We start from the raw sequence: 12,060 nt of genomic DNA on the forward strand, positions 1-12,060 counted from the left end.
GGACAACGTTCAGTAGTTAATCTACAGGTTTTAAAACCCGCTTCCCGAAAACTTTCCCGGGTTACAGAGAAATCGAGCTTAAAGTGGTTGATTTAGTGGATTCATCAATCCGGAGGGGTAAAAAAGCATAGTTTCTCGCAAATTTTTTTCAACTAAAGCAATTTAGATCGATTTTTTTTTGCATTGAACTAGAAGAGTATAGGCCTTTTGAGCTCCAGATCAATAAGTTTTAGGTCGAAAAGAACGGAAATAGCGAGAAAAGTTAGGCGGAACCTATAAGAGAGAAAATTTTGGAGTTTGGAAGAAAAGACGTTTTGGTTAATAACTTTTGAACGACTGGACAGATCTAGTTGATCTTAATACCATTAGATCAGAAATTAGCTGAGGCTGACTAGTAAAGAACAATAATTATTCGAAAAAAGGAGCGTGAAAATTTTTTGAGACTTGTTTTTAGCAAATTCACCAATTTGGGAGGGTAGACCCTTCACGTTTTATGAAAACTTTTTGGAAAAGCCCCTTCAACCCCTACCAAAAGGTGATAGCGGTTGAACAAAGTAACTTTAGACTGTTCTAAACTAAAAGGGAAGGCTAAAGACGCAAGAAAACCTTAATTGAACCGAAATTTTGCAAGCGGTAAGACCCTTCACCGTTAGCGTGAACTGTCAAGTAAGGGGCTTAATCTCAATCCGGAACGGTCTAGGAAAGGATCACATACCCATCCTATAATTCAAACAGCATAATATTATCGGAGAACGTATCCAGTGGGGTATAGTTTGAAACACAAGAAATCTCCCAAAAGCTACTTTTACAAAACCAGAGGGCTCCCAATCCGGAGGGGTCAAAATTTTTTCAAATTCGGAGGGGTCCAAATCCGGAGGGGTCTTGTTTTCACAGAACCGGAGGGGTCCCAATCCGGAAGGGTCTTATCTTTTCTAACTCAGAGGGGTCCCAATCCTGAGGGGTCTCAATTTTGCCAATCCGGAGGGTCCAATTTGTGGCAATGCGGAGGGGTAGGTAAACGGAGGAAAAGATTATAGTGACAAGTATTAGGTTATTACGAGACAGGCTAGGAATCAGTGACTCCACTGGTAACTTGCCTTTAAATAAAGACCAGACCAAAACAAAACAGGCCCGACCTCGGATATTCGCGACACTAAGTCTAAATCAAAAAAGAGTGTCTCTCATTGGTGTGGATTGAAACCCAATACGTTTTTGCGAAAAGTGACTGCCCTGAAGAATTTAGTAGGTCTAGCTCGGGCAGTCCGAAAGCAGATACGTAAAACAGTACTCGGTGGGTGCAATAGACGCCCACTTTAGAAAATTACTACCTTCAAAGTTTTGTCTGTTTGGTGCGGCACAAAGCAGGGAAAGCTTTTTTCTTTAAAATGCAAGTTCGACTATTGTACTGCGATCGACTAAAGTACAATACACAAACGTTTTTCATAGAAATATTCTTAGTCTGTTATTTTTGATTTTAAATCAACATAATTTGTGCTTGATAAGTAGTGAGTACACTATCTTTTAAATTGACTGATATCATCATATTGTGCTAGTTCTCAAATCTTACGACTGATAATTGATTATTATGAATAAATTATATACACGCTGTACTCTGATAACATACAAGGGTTCGTTGTCACTATTTAATAGAATCTTGTGAAACTTATTGAGTTGTGTTATTGTTATCAAAAGTCAAACTAGAAGGTCACTAGAAATCGAATTGAGTATATAGGCTTAAGAAGGGATAGGTAGGAAATGAGTCTAGACAAGTCAAGAATACCTAAACGAGGTAACAGCTCTAGGAAATTCATACCTGAAAAGCAAAGAAAAGAAATGACCGACCATTTTGTGGAACGAATCATACGAACCCGGACCAACAAAGTGGAAACAGTTTCAGGCAGAATGGTTGAAACCAGGAGTCAGAAGTCCTCAGAAGAACAAAAAGCTATGTTGGACCAGGCCATGCTAGAGTATCAAGAAATGCATGGGCCGGACGGGAGAGGGAACAGAAGGCTAGCGAGTGAAGCTACTCCGGTAGAACAAAGCCAAGATTTTGCCACTTCCACCGGGACACTGGACCGAGAGGAGATGTCGGAACTGTCCGACATCTCTACTGAAATTGTGGCAACTAGGAGAACTCCCACAGACAACACCATGATGGCAGACGTGACGGAGAGACAGACAACGTCCTCATCGTTCACAGAAAGAATGAGAAACACTTTGGGGAATATCTTTCCATTCACCATGGGAGTGGGCACAGGAAATGAAGGTGAATTCTAGGAGGAAGAAGATGACGACGAGGAGCAAGTAGACTTTGGATCTCAAGTCAGCCTCAATAGTTCAACCCAGGAGAATGAGCCATACATCAACAGAGGGACTGGAACCATCGACAAATTTGGTGTGTTGAGAACGATAAGTAAAGACACAAACACATCAGGCCAGTCAAGAGACTTTGTGAATATGACAAATTCGGAGACGCGAGCTGGGGAGAATAGAAACCTTGGGCTAGGCAACGCATTGGCGGAACCAGAAGTGGATGATGAAAAAACGTCGAGGCAGAGAATCAAATCCCGAGTCTCAACCAGAACAAAGCTACCTGGGACCGACAGGGTGACACCGCCACTAGTGACGCCACTAGTAGAAAACGGGGCATCAGTGGAAGATGCCTTGAACAACGTAGTGAGTAGTATAGGAGAACAAAATGAACAAATGTCCATAATAATGAGTGAACTGGAAAGAGCAGTCCACGTTGGAAGAGAAAATTTGCGGGAAGAAATAAACCGAAACAGACAAGAAGCTGGTAGAAGCGAAAAACGTTTGAAGGAGAGAACAGACGAGAACATAGCGAAGAACTTGTCCCGAATGACAAAAGAAGCGGAACAGAGAGATTTACGCTTAAGAGACGACATGGAAAAGTTAAGAACGCAACAAGAGGAGAATCTTGGGACTCTTAACACAAAGATAGATGCGATGATGGAGAGGCGAACTCAGGCTATCATGGACAGGTTGGACGGGCTACTAGGATTCAGGAGTGGACCAAGAGAAGGGGAACCGAATTCGGGAGGTCCCAGCAGGGAACCGAAGGTGAACTTCAATGACCATCAAAGAAGGAGGACACATGGATCCACTAGAGGCAGGGGCAGCTCATCAAGCTATGCCACAAGGGGTTATAGAACATGGGGCCCCAACAGTAGGGCAAGTTCAACAAGGAACAGGCAGACCTCAAATGAAAGACCGACACAAGGCACACATGCAACTGGGAGAGGTGATTCCAGTAACAGGAGAAATGCCAGTCCAGGGAGGAGTCATGTGGGCCAAGGAGGGAATAGTCACGGTGATTCGGATTGTGGGGATGCAGCAAACACTGCACCTTTAACAGGGGGCGACGAGACACAGGCAGGACATTTAAGAGATGCTACGTCAATGGCCACAGCCTTTGAACCCCTAAACAGGTCGTTGGAGACATCCCTTACGAGGTTATCCAGAACCAATGAACACAGTGAGAAGTCCAGAAGAGTCTTTAAGAAACCAAGATGCTATAAAGACGAATCTGATGGCTGTATTGATACATGGATAGAGGTAATGAAACTGCATTTCGAGGAAGAGGAGTTGTCGGAAAGACAAGAATGCGGTGCGCTCACCTGTAACTTGGAAGGGACAGCCCTGAACTGTGTTATGTCCAAGAAGTAATGCCAGCGAGGTACATCTGAGAAAATCTTCGAAATATTGTTAAATCGTTTTGGATCATGGGTGCAGAGTCACCAGGCAATGATGCGCTTCGAGAAACGGAGGCAACGAGAAGATGAAACGATAGATAAGTTTCTAGATGACCTGGAAATGCTGAGAAGACGCAGCCAACCGGATGAGTCAAACCGAAGGATGAACCTGGCAGTAGCCTCAAAATTTATCGATGGTGTGAAGAATGATGAACTTCGAACAATGCTGCAACGCATTACACACCACTATCAACCAATGCGCCAACACCAAAGGAGTTGAGGTTCAAGTCAAAAGAGTATCAAGTATTGAAACCTTCGAGATCTGGATATTATAAGAACAGTTATGGCAATTTTAATAACGGACCGTCAAACCAAGGGCACAACTGGCACAAACAGAGGGATGATATGGACAAGAGACGCTCTTGTGCCAATTGCAGTTCAACGGACCATCATGTGTCAGCATGCCCATTTTACAAGCAAGGCATGAAAGCAATAGACTTTAGCCTCGAGGACGAAGATGCGTCAGAGGTTGACCATGAGGATTTCATGAGAGAAGTGATTGCGAAATTCTGCCCGAGGTGTTTCTTTTGCATATTGGAAGGTCATTTTAAATCTGATTGTCCACAATTCTGGGATGCTGTAGCAGACATCAAGCATCCAAGACATGAGGAAGCGTTATCAGGAGTAAAAGCCAGCAAGGCTCGCCTGTTGAGTGAAGCAGGGGCGCGCAGAAAAGACAAACCGCAAGAGCTGGCGACGAAGAAAATGCAAGCGGTAACTGAAGGGACATGTGAACCGGAACCAGTGACTGCGGCTGATGACTTCAAGATTGATTAGAGTGCAGCACGAACTATTGACAAAAGAGATCGAACAAAAAGCGAAACTCGAACTGGAAAATGAGAAACTACAGGTGCAACTGAATACCTTCGAAGCAACGGAGGTCGAACAGACAAAAGCACCAAGCAGTTTGAGCATGAAACTTAGTGTGATCTCCGGTCAGAGGTTCGGCATGGTACCGCAAGGAAGCAAAATACAGTCAATAATCTCGGTGGCTGGACACCAGGTAATCAGAAACCTGAGTGAACCATCAGAATTCACTTTGATGCATTTGGACACATATGCAGATTATCTGAGGCAGGTGGAGCCAAGCACTGAGTCAAGAGCTGTGCGAGCACTATTCACAACGGGCGGCCCTCGCATAAAAAAGCTTCATGGACGCTACGTGGAAGTCTATTGGCCGTATCAAGTGATGCTGAACGTAGATGGAATCAGTATCTACACTAGGACATATGGGACAACAGATAGTGACCAAATAGGGCAGATCTATTGGGGTGAGGAGGAACTTAAAGCCCGCAGGATAGGCCATGACGCCATGATGGAACAAGACGCAGTACACATTGGATACGAAGCAGATGTGACTGCACATCTGCTCGACACCACTGGCAAGAAAATTGGAGTCACAGGGCTTCTGGACACAGGAGCGGTTGAGTGTGATACCGATAAAAACTTAGGAAAGAATGGGCTTCACGAGAGAAGATCTAATTCCGACGAATCTCCGACTGGCCGCCGCCAATCAAGGAGCTATTTACGTAGCAGGAAGAACGCCGATAGCAGTTCTCCACATGGGAGGACGAGATCTATGGATGAGCTTCCTGGTAGTAGAGAATTTAGACGACGCCGACCAATTCATCTTGGGCAGAGATTTGGTCAGAATTTTGACGTGATGATTGACTTGAACAACGGTCTGATACGGATTAGAAACCCGGACCGGAAGTATTTTAAGAAACCAATTAAAAGGATAATAACAGACGAAAACAAGGTGCCAATTTTTTTCAGATAGAAAAGTAAAACTACAGCCAGGACAGGCTGTGGTGGTAATTTTTAGAATGAGGAATTTGAATCCGTTAAGCGATAGTAAACAGGTTTGTTTAGCACCAAATCAAATAGTCAGAGTTCGGTGATTTTAGGCCGGAGCTTCTCGGTAACGCAAAACGGACTGTGTGTCAGTGTGTTATTGAACACACTGGACACCACGGTTTCAATCCAGCGTGGAAAGAAGCTTGGTTACGCTTTGCCGATGAGCACCGACTATGAGGAAACACGAAATTGGAAGAAACATAGTGTGAAAGACTGTCCTTATCATGCCAATAAAGATAAAGTTCTAGAGAGGATTAATGAATTAAAATCTATTCATAAATTGTTTTCAATGAAATCTGAAACGGAAGACGGCTTATCGCGCTGCTCGAACTTTCCGGAACGCCCCTCGTCATATGAACTAGAATCTGACAAACCGGTTTTGACAGAGATAGAACATTTGAAAGGTAAAATAGGTGAAGGGAATTTCAAAAAATTACAGGACGTTTTGAATCGGAACGCAGATGTATTTTCAAAACATAAGACGGATATCGGTTGCTGTAACTTCGTCGAACACGAAATCGAACTTGAAGAAGGCGCCGTTCCCCACAGAGAAGGCGCAAGACGAATGATGCCACATAAGTCGGAAGCGTGCCAAGCGGAGATCAAAATGTTGCTCAAATACGACATGATAGAACCCTCGAAATCGCCGTGGGCTTGCGGGGTGGTAATGGCGAAAAAGAAAGGGGGGTGGCTTAGGTTTTGTTGCGACTTTCGCTACTTGAACGCGGTGACAATAAAGGATGCGTACCCAATACCGCGAATAGACGAGAGCCGCTATTAACTTGGTGATGCCAAGTCCTTCACCACATTGGACTTGGGTTCTGCCTTCTGGCAGGTCCCTCTGCGGAAGAAGGATAGAGAAAAGACCGGATTCGCGTGCGAATTGGGTTTGTACCAGTGGAAGAGGATGCCCTTCGGCTTCTGCAATGCAACGGCCCTTTTTCAAAGACTGATGGCTCAGGCTTTGACCAGAGTGACAACGAAGTACGGGAATCTTGTGATGTGTTACGCGGATGACGTAGTCATAGCAACACCGACCCTGGAAGACCACATAGATCGGCTCGATGGAAAGAGCAGGCTTGAAGTGCAAACCATCGAAATGTGAAATCCTTAGGTATTGGATCAAGTATCTGGGAAGGATGGGGGACAGGCATGGTGTGAGGCCGGACCCAGAAGCAGTAGAGGCTGTGTTGACATGGAAGGCTCCGAGAACAGACACACAACTCATGAGCTTCCTAGAGTTTGCTAATTATTACGTGAGTTCATAAAAGGATATGAAGACAAGTTGTATCCAATGCAGAGGCTGATGCGCAACAAAGAAAAGACGTTCGAATGGAACGATTAAGCACAAGTTGCCTTCGAGAACATAAAGCAAGAACTGTGCGAAGCGCCAGTGCTAGGCATGCCTACAGAAAAGGGCATGTATGTTCTTGACACATACGCATCGGTAGTAGCCATCTCAGGAATTTTGCATCAGGAGCAAGAATGTAATGGAAGAACGGTTCTCCGTCCCATTGCATATGGCAGCAAAGTCTTGAGTGACACTGAGATGAAATATGGTGAACCAAAAGCTTAAATGTTTGCAGTAGTCACAGTCGTGGAAAAGTACCGCGCATACTTGGGGAGCGCTCACTTTAAGTTACGCGTGGACAACAGAGCGTTATCCTGGTTGAAAACCTACTCGATGGATCAGAGTTATATCGGTAGAAGGATAGTAAGAATGGATAACTACCACATGATAATCGAGCACAGGCTGCGTGATAAACACCAGAATGCTGACAGCCTCAGCAAGAAGACTGAGTTCTATGAAAGATTGGAACAGAAGCAAGCCAATCAGGCAGAAATAAAGAAAGGAATCTCGTTTCTGGACAAAGAAACTTATGAAGCGCTTCCCTTACCGAGATCGTTGGATAAGTTTGGACATCCAATTCCAGGGCATCCTGAGTTACCTGTCGAGAAAGCAGCCGAGATAAAAATCCTATCCAAAAGGGACCCGGTGACCTTGGATCTGTTGCTGCACTCAAACCTGGTCCAGCAGGAACTCTCTCGCATGAACATAAACAGTCTCTCATTATTGGACAAAACGGTGCAGGTGACACCGCAAGTGATGCGGATACTGGGTGGGTTGTTAGAGAGTGAAGTGACCAGAGACCACCCCGAGTGGGCAGCAGCCATGGCATCACTGACAATCAGGGAGAAAGTGAAGATTATGTCGTCAATACGACAAGACAAAGACAACGAGAGGGATTGTAGGTCAATAGTACAGCAGCTAGTATCGTCGATACCCAAAGAGGTCTTAATGAGTACTTCATATGGTCGGAAAGAACAGGGTAACGATACGCGAACAAAAACAGTTACCTTCGAGGACCGAGAGGGTTGAACGAAGACTGGAGCAAGATTATTTGTCCGGGGTGACAAATGGTGAGAAAAGACGGCGAGTTCAAGATCAATATCCGGGACAAGGAAGTTTGTCCGGGGAGTCTGAGATAGATGAAAAATTTCCTGGCGAGAGACAGGACCTTGGGAACAAAGTTTTGTCCGGAGATGGATGCTGAGAGGAGGTGCCTTGAGATGGATGCGAAGCAGGCACGGACTTGATCTGGAGGAGGTTGCAGACTCCATCACAGACTCTTAAACAGATGACAATTCCAGGAACTCAGGAATTGACACATACTCAGACAGGAACTCGAGCTCGGGATCAGAACTGTCAGAATTAGCGATCCACACACTGCTAGTGCAAAGTCGTGCTAAGGATCTGGATAGAGAAGTGTACCACGACCCTGACAGTGATCGCTACCTCATACCAAGCGAAAGAGTCTTTGACAACGCAGCGGATGATTTGGAAACAATAGCGGTATCGAAGCGGTCGATAAGCCTGTTGCTGCAAAAAAAGGTAGTCAGGACTGATCTTCAGCCATTCAAACAAGAAACACAGCCGTTGGCGAAGATTTGGTGCGTTAAAATGGAAGAAGACACACACCAGCCCAATGAGGTGAATAGTCAGATGAGGGTCATGAAGACTTACTTGAAGGCGAGATACACACGCTCGGACCTACTAAGGGCGCAGAGAAATGATCGTTTGACAAGCAACCTGAAAAGGTGGATAGAAAATGGTGCACCAGACAAAGGTGACCTGGAAGAAGACAGTTACCGTATCCTGAGACAGTACCTCATGCAGAAGGAGTGAAGGTTATATTTGAACAAGGACGGGATTGTGGCTTGTAAGAGAAGAGACGAAGACAAAGTCCTGTATAAGTATAACGCGATAGTGTTGCCGCAACTCTATCAGACAGAACTATTATTCAGGTCGCATAATCAGATGGGGCATCAGGGGATCGACAAAGTGTATCAGAGGATCCTGAAGCGCTTGAGCGGCCTGGAATGAAAAAGGCATGTGAGAAGTGGGTAACAGCGTGCCTGTCATGCCAAGACGTCAAGGATCCAAGGATTTGTGATTTCCTTTACAATCGATCGAGTCGTCTGAATTCAACGAGGTGATGCAGATAGATCACCAAAAGATATGCATGACAGACAGCGGTTATAACCAAGTCTTGGTCATGATAGATCACTTCACGAAGTATGCAGAGGCCGTGCCCTGCACAACTGCCTCGGCAGAAGAGACATGCGATCACCTGATCAATACGTGGATAGCGAGACATGGTTGTCCGATGACGTTTCAATCGGATAATGGAACAGCTTTCGTAGGAGAGCTTACAAGAGAGCTGATGAGACGCTCACAGGTTGCTCAAGCTCACTTCACGACATACCACCCCCAGACGAATGGCTTAGTGGAAAGACAGAATAGAACGTTAGTGTCGATGCTTAGGGTATATTGTTCCAGGTACATGATTGATTGGGACAGATACCTTCCACAGGTAATGGGAGCCTATAATAGCATGCAACACTCCACCACTGGAGTTAGTCCACACATGATGCTAACTGGACACGAGAAGTCTTTACCCCTGACCTTTTTCTACCCAGAAAACGAGGGAAAGAAAACGTCTCCACAGGTCTACGTGAGGGATGTGATCAGACGTCAACGGAGTTGAACGATTTGCGTAGACGAAATACACAGCAAGCACAGGCAAGGCAGAGGAAAAAATTCGACAAGAAGGCAACTGGTGCAGAAGTTTTCTCGGTGGGAGACTACGTATGGGTGTTTCAGAACGTTATATCACCAAAAGAAACGAAAAAGCTCCGAAAAAAGTGGAGGGGACCCTTCATGATTACGGAAGTGCACCAGGAGGGACGCTTTATCACAGATACCGGGAAAATACCTATGCTTCTTGGTGACAAGGGCGACGGAGAAGCGGCACGTGGACCCGGAAAACCTAGTCTTGTCCTTGACGAGGTTGAGAGACTTCCTTGTGGAAATGGACGTGAAGGAGCTCTTGCTTCCAGTGTACGATCCGAACAGAGGACGACTGCATGCTCGGGAGTTATACGCGTTTATACACGTAATCTTTTCTGATACTAATAAACAAGTATACTTACATAAGAAACATTACTTCAGTATAGGCTGAGTTAAGGTGACATGCAAGAGGGTGTCGGACCAAAATATGTAATATGTGATATGTGTGTTATGTTATGTTATGTTATGTTATGTTATGTGTTATGGTATTAAGATCTTGGGTAAGAAGGGGTTAGTGACCATGAACAACTGAATGACAATCTTAGGAATAGATCCAAAGCTTGGACTGTCCAATCTTAGGTCGAATTCCAAAATTTCAGAGACCGATAGATTTTAATAAGTTTCAGGGTTAAATCTTTTTTATCAGACTGTTTTAAATGAATTTTAACGAGAAATTAAGGTGACCATTTTTTCTAGATTTTGATTGATCGTTTAATTACTCACTTGAGTCAAACCTTTGAATCAAACCGAATTGAACTTGAAGAACAGAATGGATAATTTCAATTTGGATGAATTAATGGACCTGGCAGAGGCATATGTAGGACCGATGGTAGATGCGATCTATTGTCGGCTAATGGATCGAGACTTGGCTCTGGAGGACCCAGAGGTAGTCATGTTGCTGACCGAAGACCCTTTCTATGGGTCACTACTTCATTCCAAGCTGGGTAAATATTCCTTCCGTACAGAGGGAGCTGGGTAAATATTCCTTCCGTACAGATTGTTTATGAGACCTACTTCGCATGCTGTGATCCTATTACTGCCAATGTTCTCTGGGACTACTTTTATTTAGTCTGAATGAATTTCTATCAACAGTTCACTCGCCAAATTATAATGAAGTCAATGTTTGCCAAGTCGTCGGCTAATGGATCGAGACTTGGCTCTGGAGGACCCAGAGGTAGTCATGTTGCTGACCTAGTCATGATAAACATCGTGGGGCATGACAACCGTGGGGACCGCCCCACGGAAGTCCTAATGATGGCAGCATACGGAGAAAGGAGAGTACTAGACCGCCCGAATTTGAGAGTGATGAGATGGAGAAACGGGGCTCTCTCAGGGAGTGACTTGGCGAATGAGCCTGGATTGGGAAGTTCTAGGACTTTCCAACCAGGTGACATGCCTATGCTCTCCAAGCCCAAACCTGGGCCGACGAGAATGCATCGGGAGATGAATAGCGAGGCTGCCTCGTCTGGTTCACCTCTGAGAGCAGCTGTGCCACCAAAGAGGGCGAAAGTAGAACAAGGGCTTCAAACGAACCGAACCCGGCAAGACCTGGATGGAGTAGAAGACGAACTGAAAAGGACGACAAAGGAACTGGATGAGATGACTAAGGCCATGCTCATCACGGAGGAAGATAGAGATATGTGGAAGATATTGTTCGAAGAGTGCAGAAGAAAACAGAGCGAAGAGATTGAGCGCTTTAGGCGGGATTACAAGGAGCGGATGGCGTTGACAACAGCCGTGGAGAAGGTGATACCTGCAAGGAGTGGTCCTCGTGGGCAGTCCCCGATGGAGCTCTTAACGCCTCGAGAAATGAGTCAGACAATGGAAACACGAATCCCGACAGCAACAGGTCGAGTGACAATCCCGGACCCTAGTGACAACTTGGGTGGACCCAGTCGTGGAACAGACGGTGAAGAGGCTGATAGAGACAGCTGGACGACTAGTCGCCAACAAGATTGCACAAGGTTCCGGGTTGACTGCACCCTATGGAACAACCGACGATGCGGGTAGAGTACGGCTCTCCCGAAGTGTGATGACCAGAGAGGAATCTAGCGACACTACGCCAACAATGGGGAGCTCTAAGGCCCCAGAGAGAAAAATCGGGAAGCTGCCAGAGAAGAAAGTGTCTCGAGTAATAGACGTGCAAAAAAATAATCAGTTGAGATATAACTTCACGGGAGTTACGGAGACAGATCCGAGAGCTTGCTTCAACCGAGTGACTTGGAACCCGGCAGTGAACCTGCAGCAACCACCACTGGGGACATCACATTCGATACTGGGGGACAGCTTAGTCAG

The sequence above is a fragment of the Symsagittifera roscoffensis genome, chromosome 10 (assembly GCF_963678635.1).
Source record: "Symsagittifera roscoffensis chromosome 10, txSymRosc1.1, whole genome shotgun sequence".
Classification (NCBI taxonomy): domain Eukaryota; kingdom Metazoa; phylum Xenacoelomorpha; order Acoela; family Convolutidae; genus Symsagittifera; species Symsagittifera roscoffensis.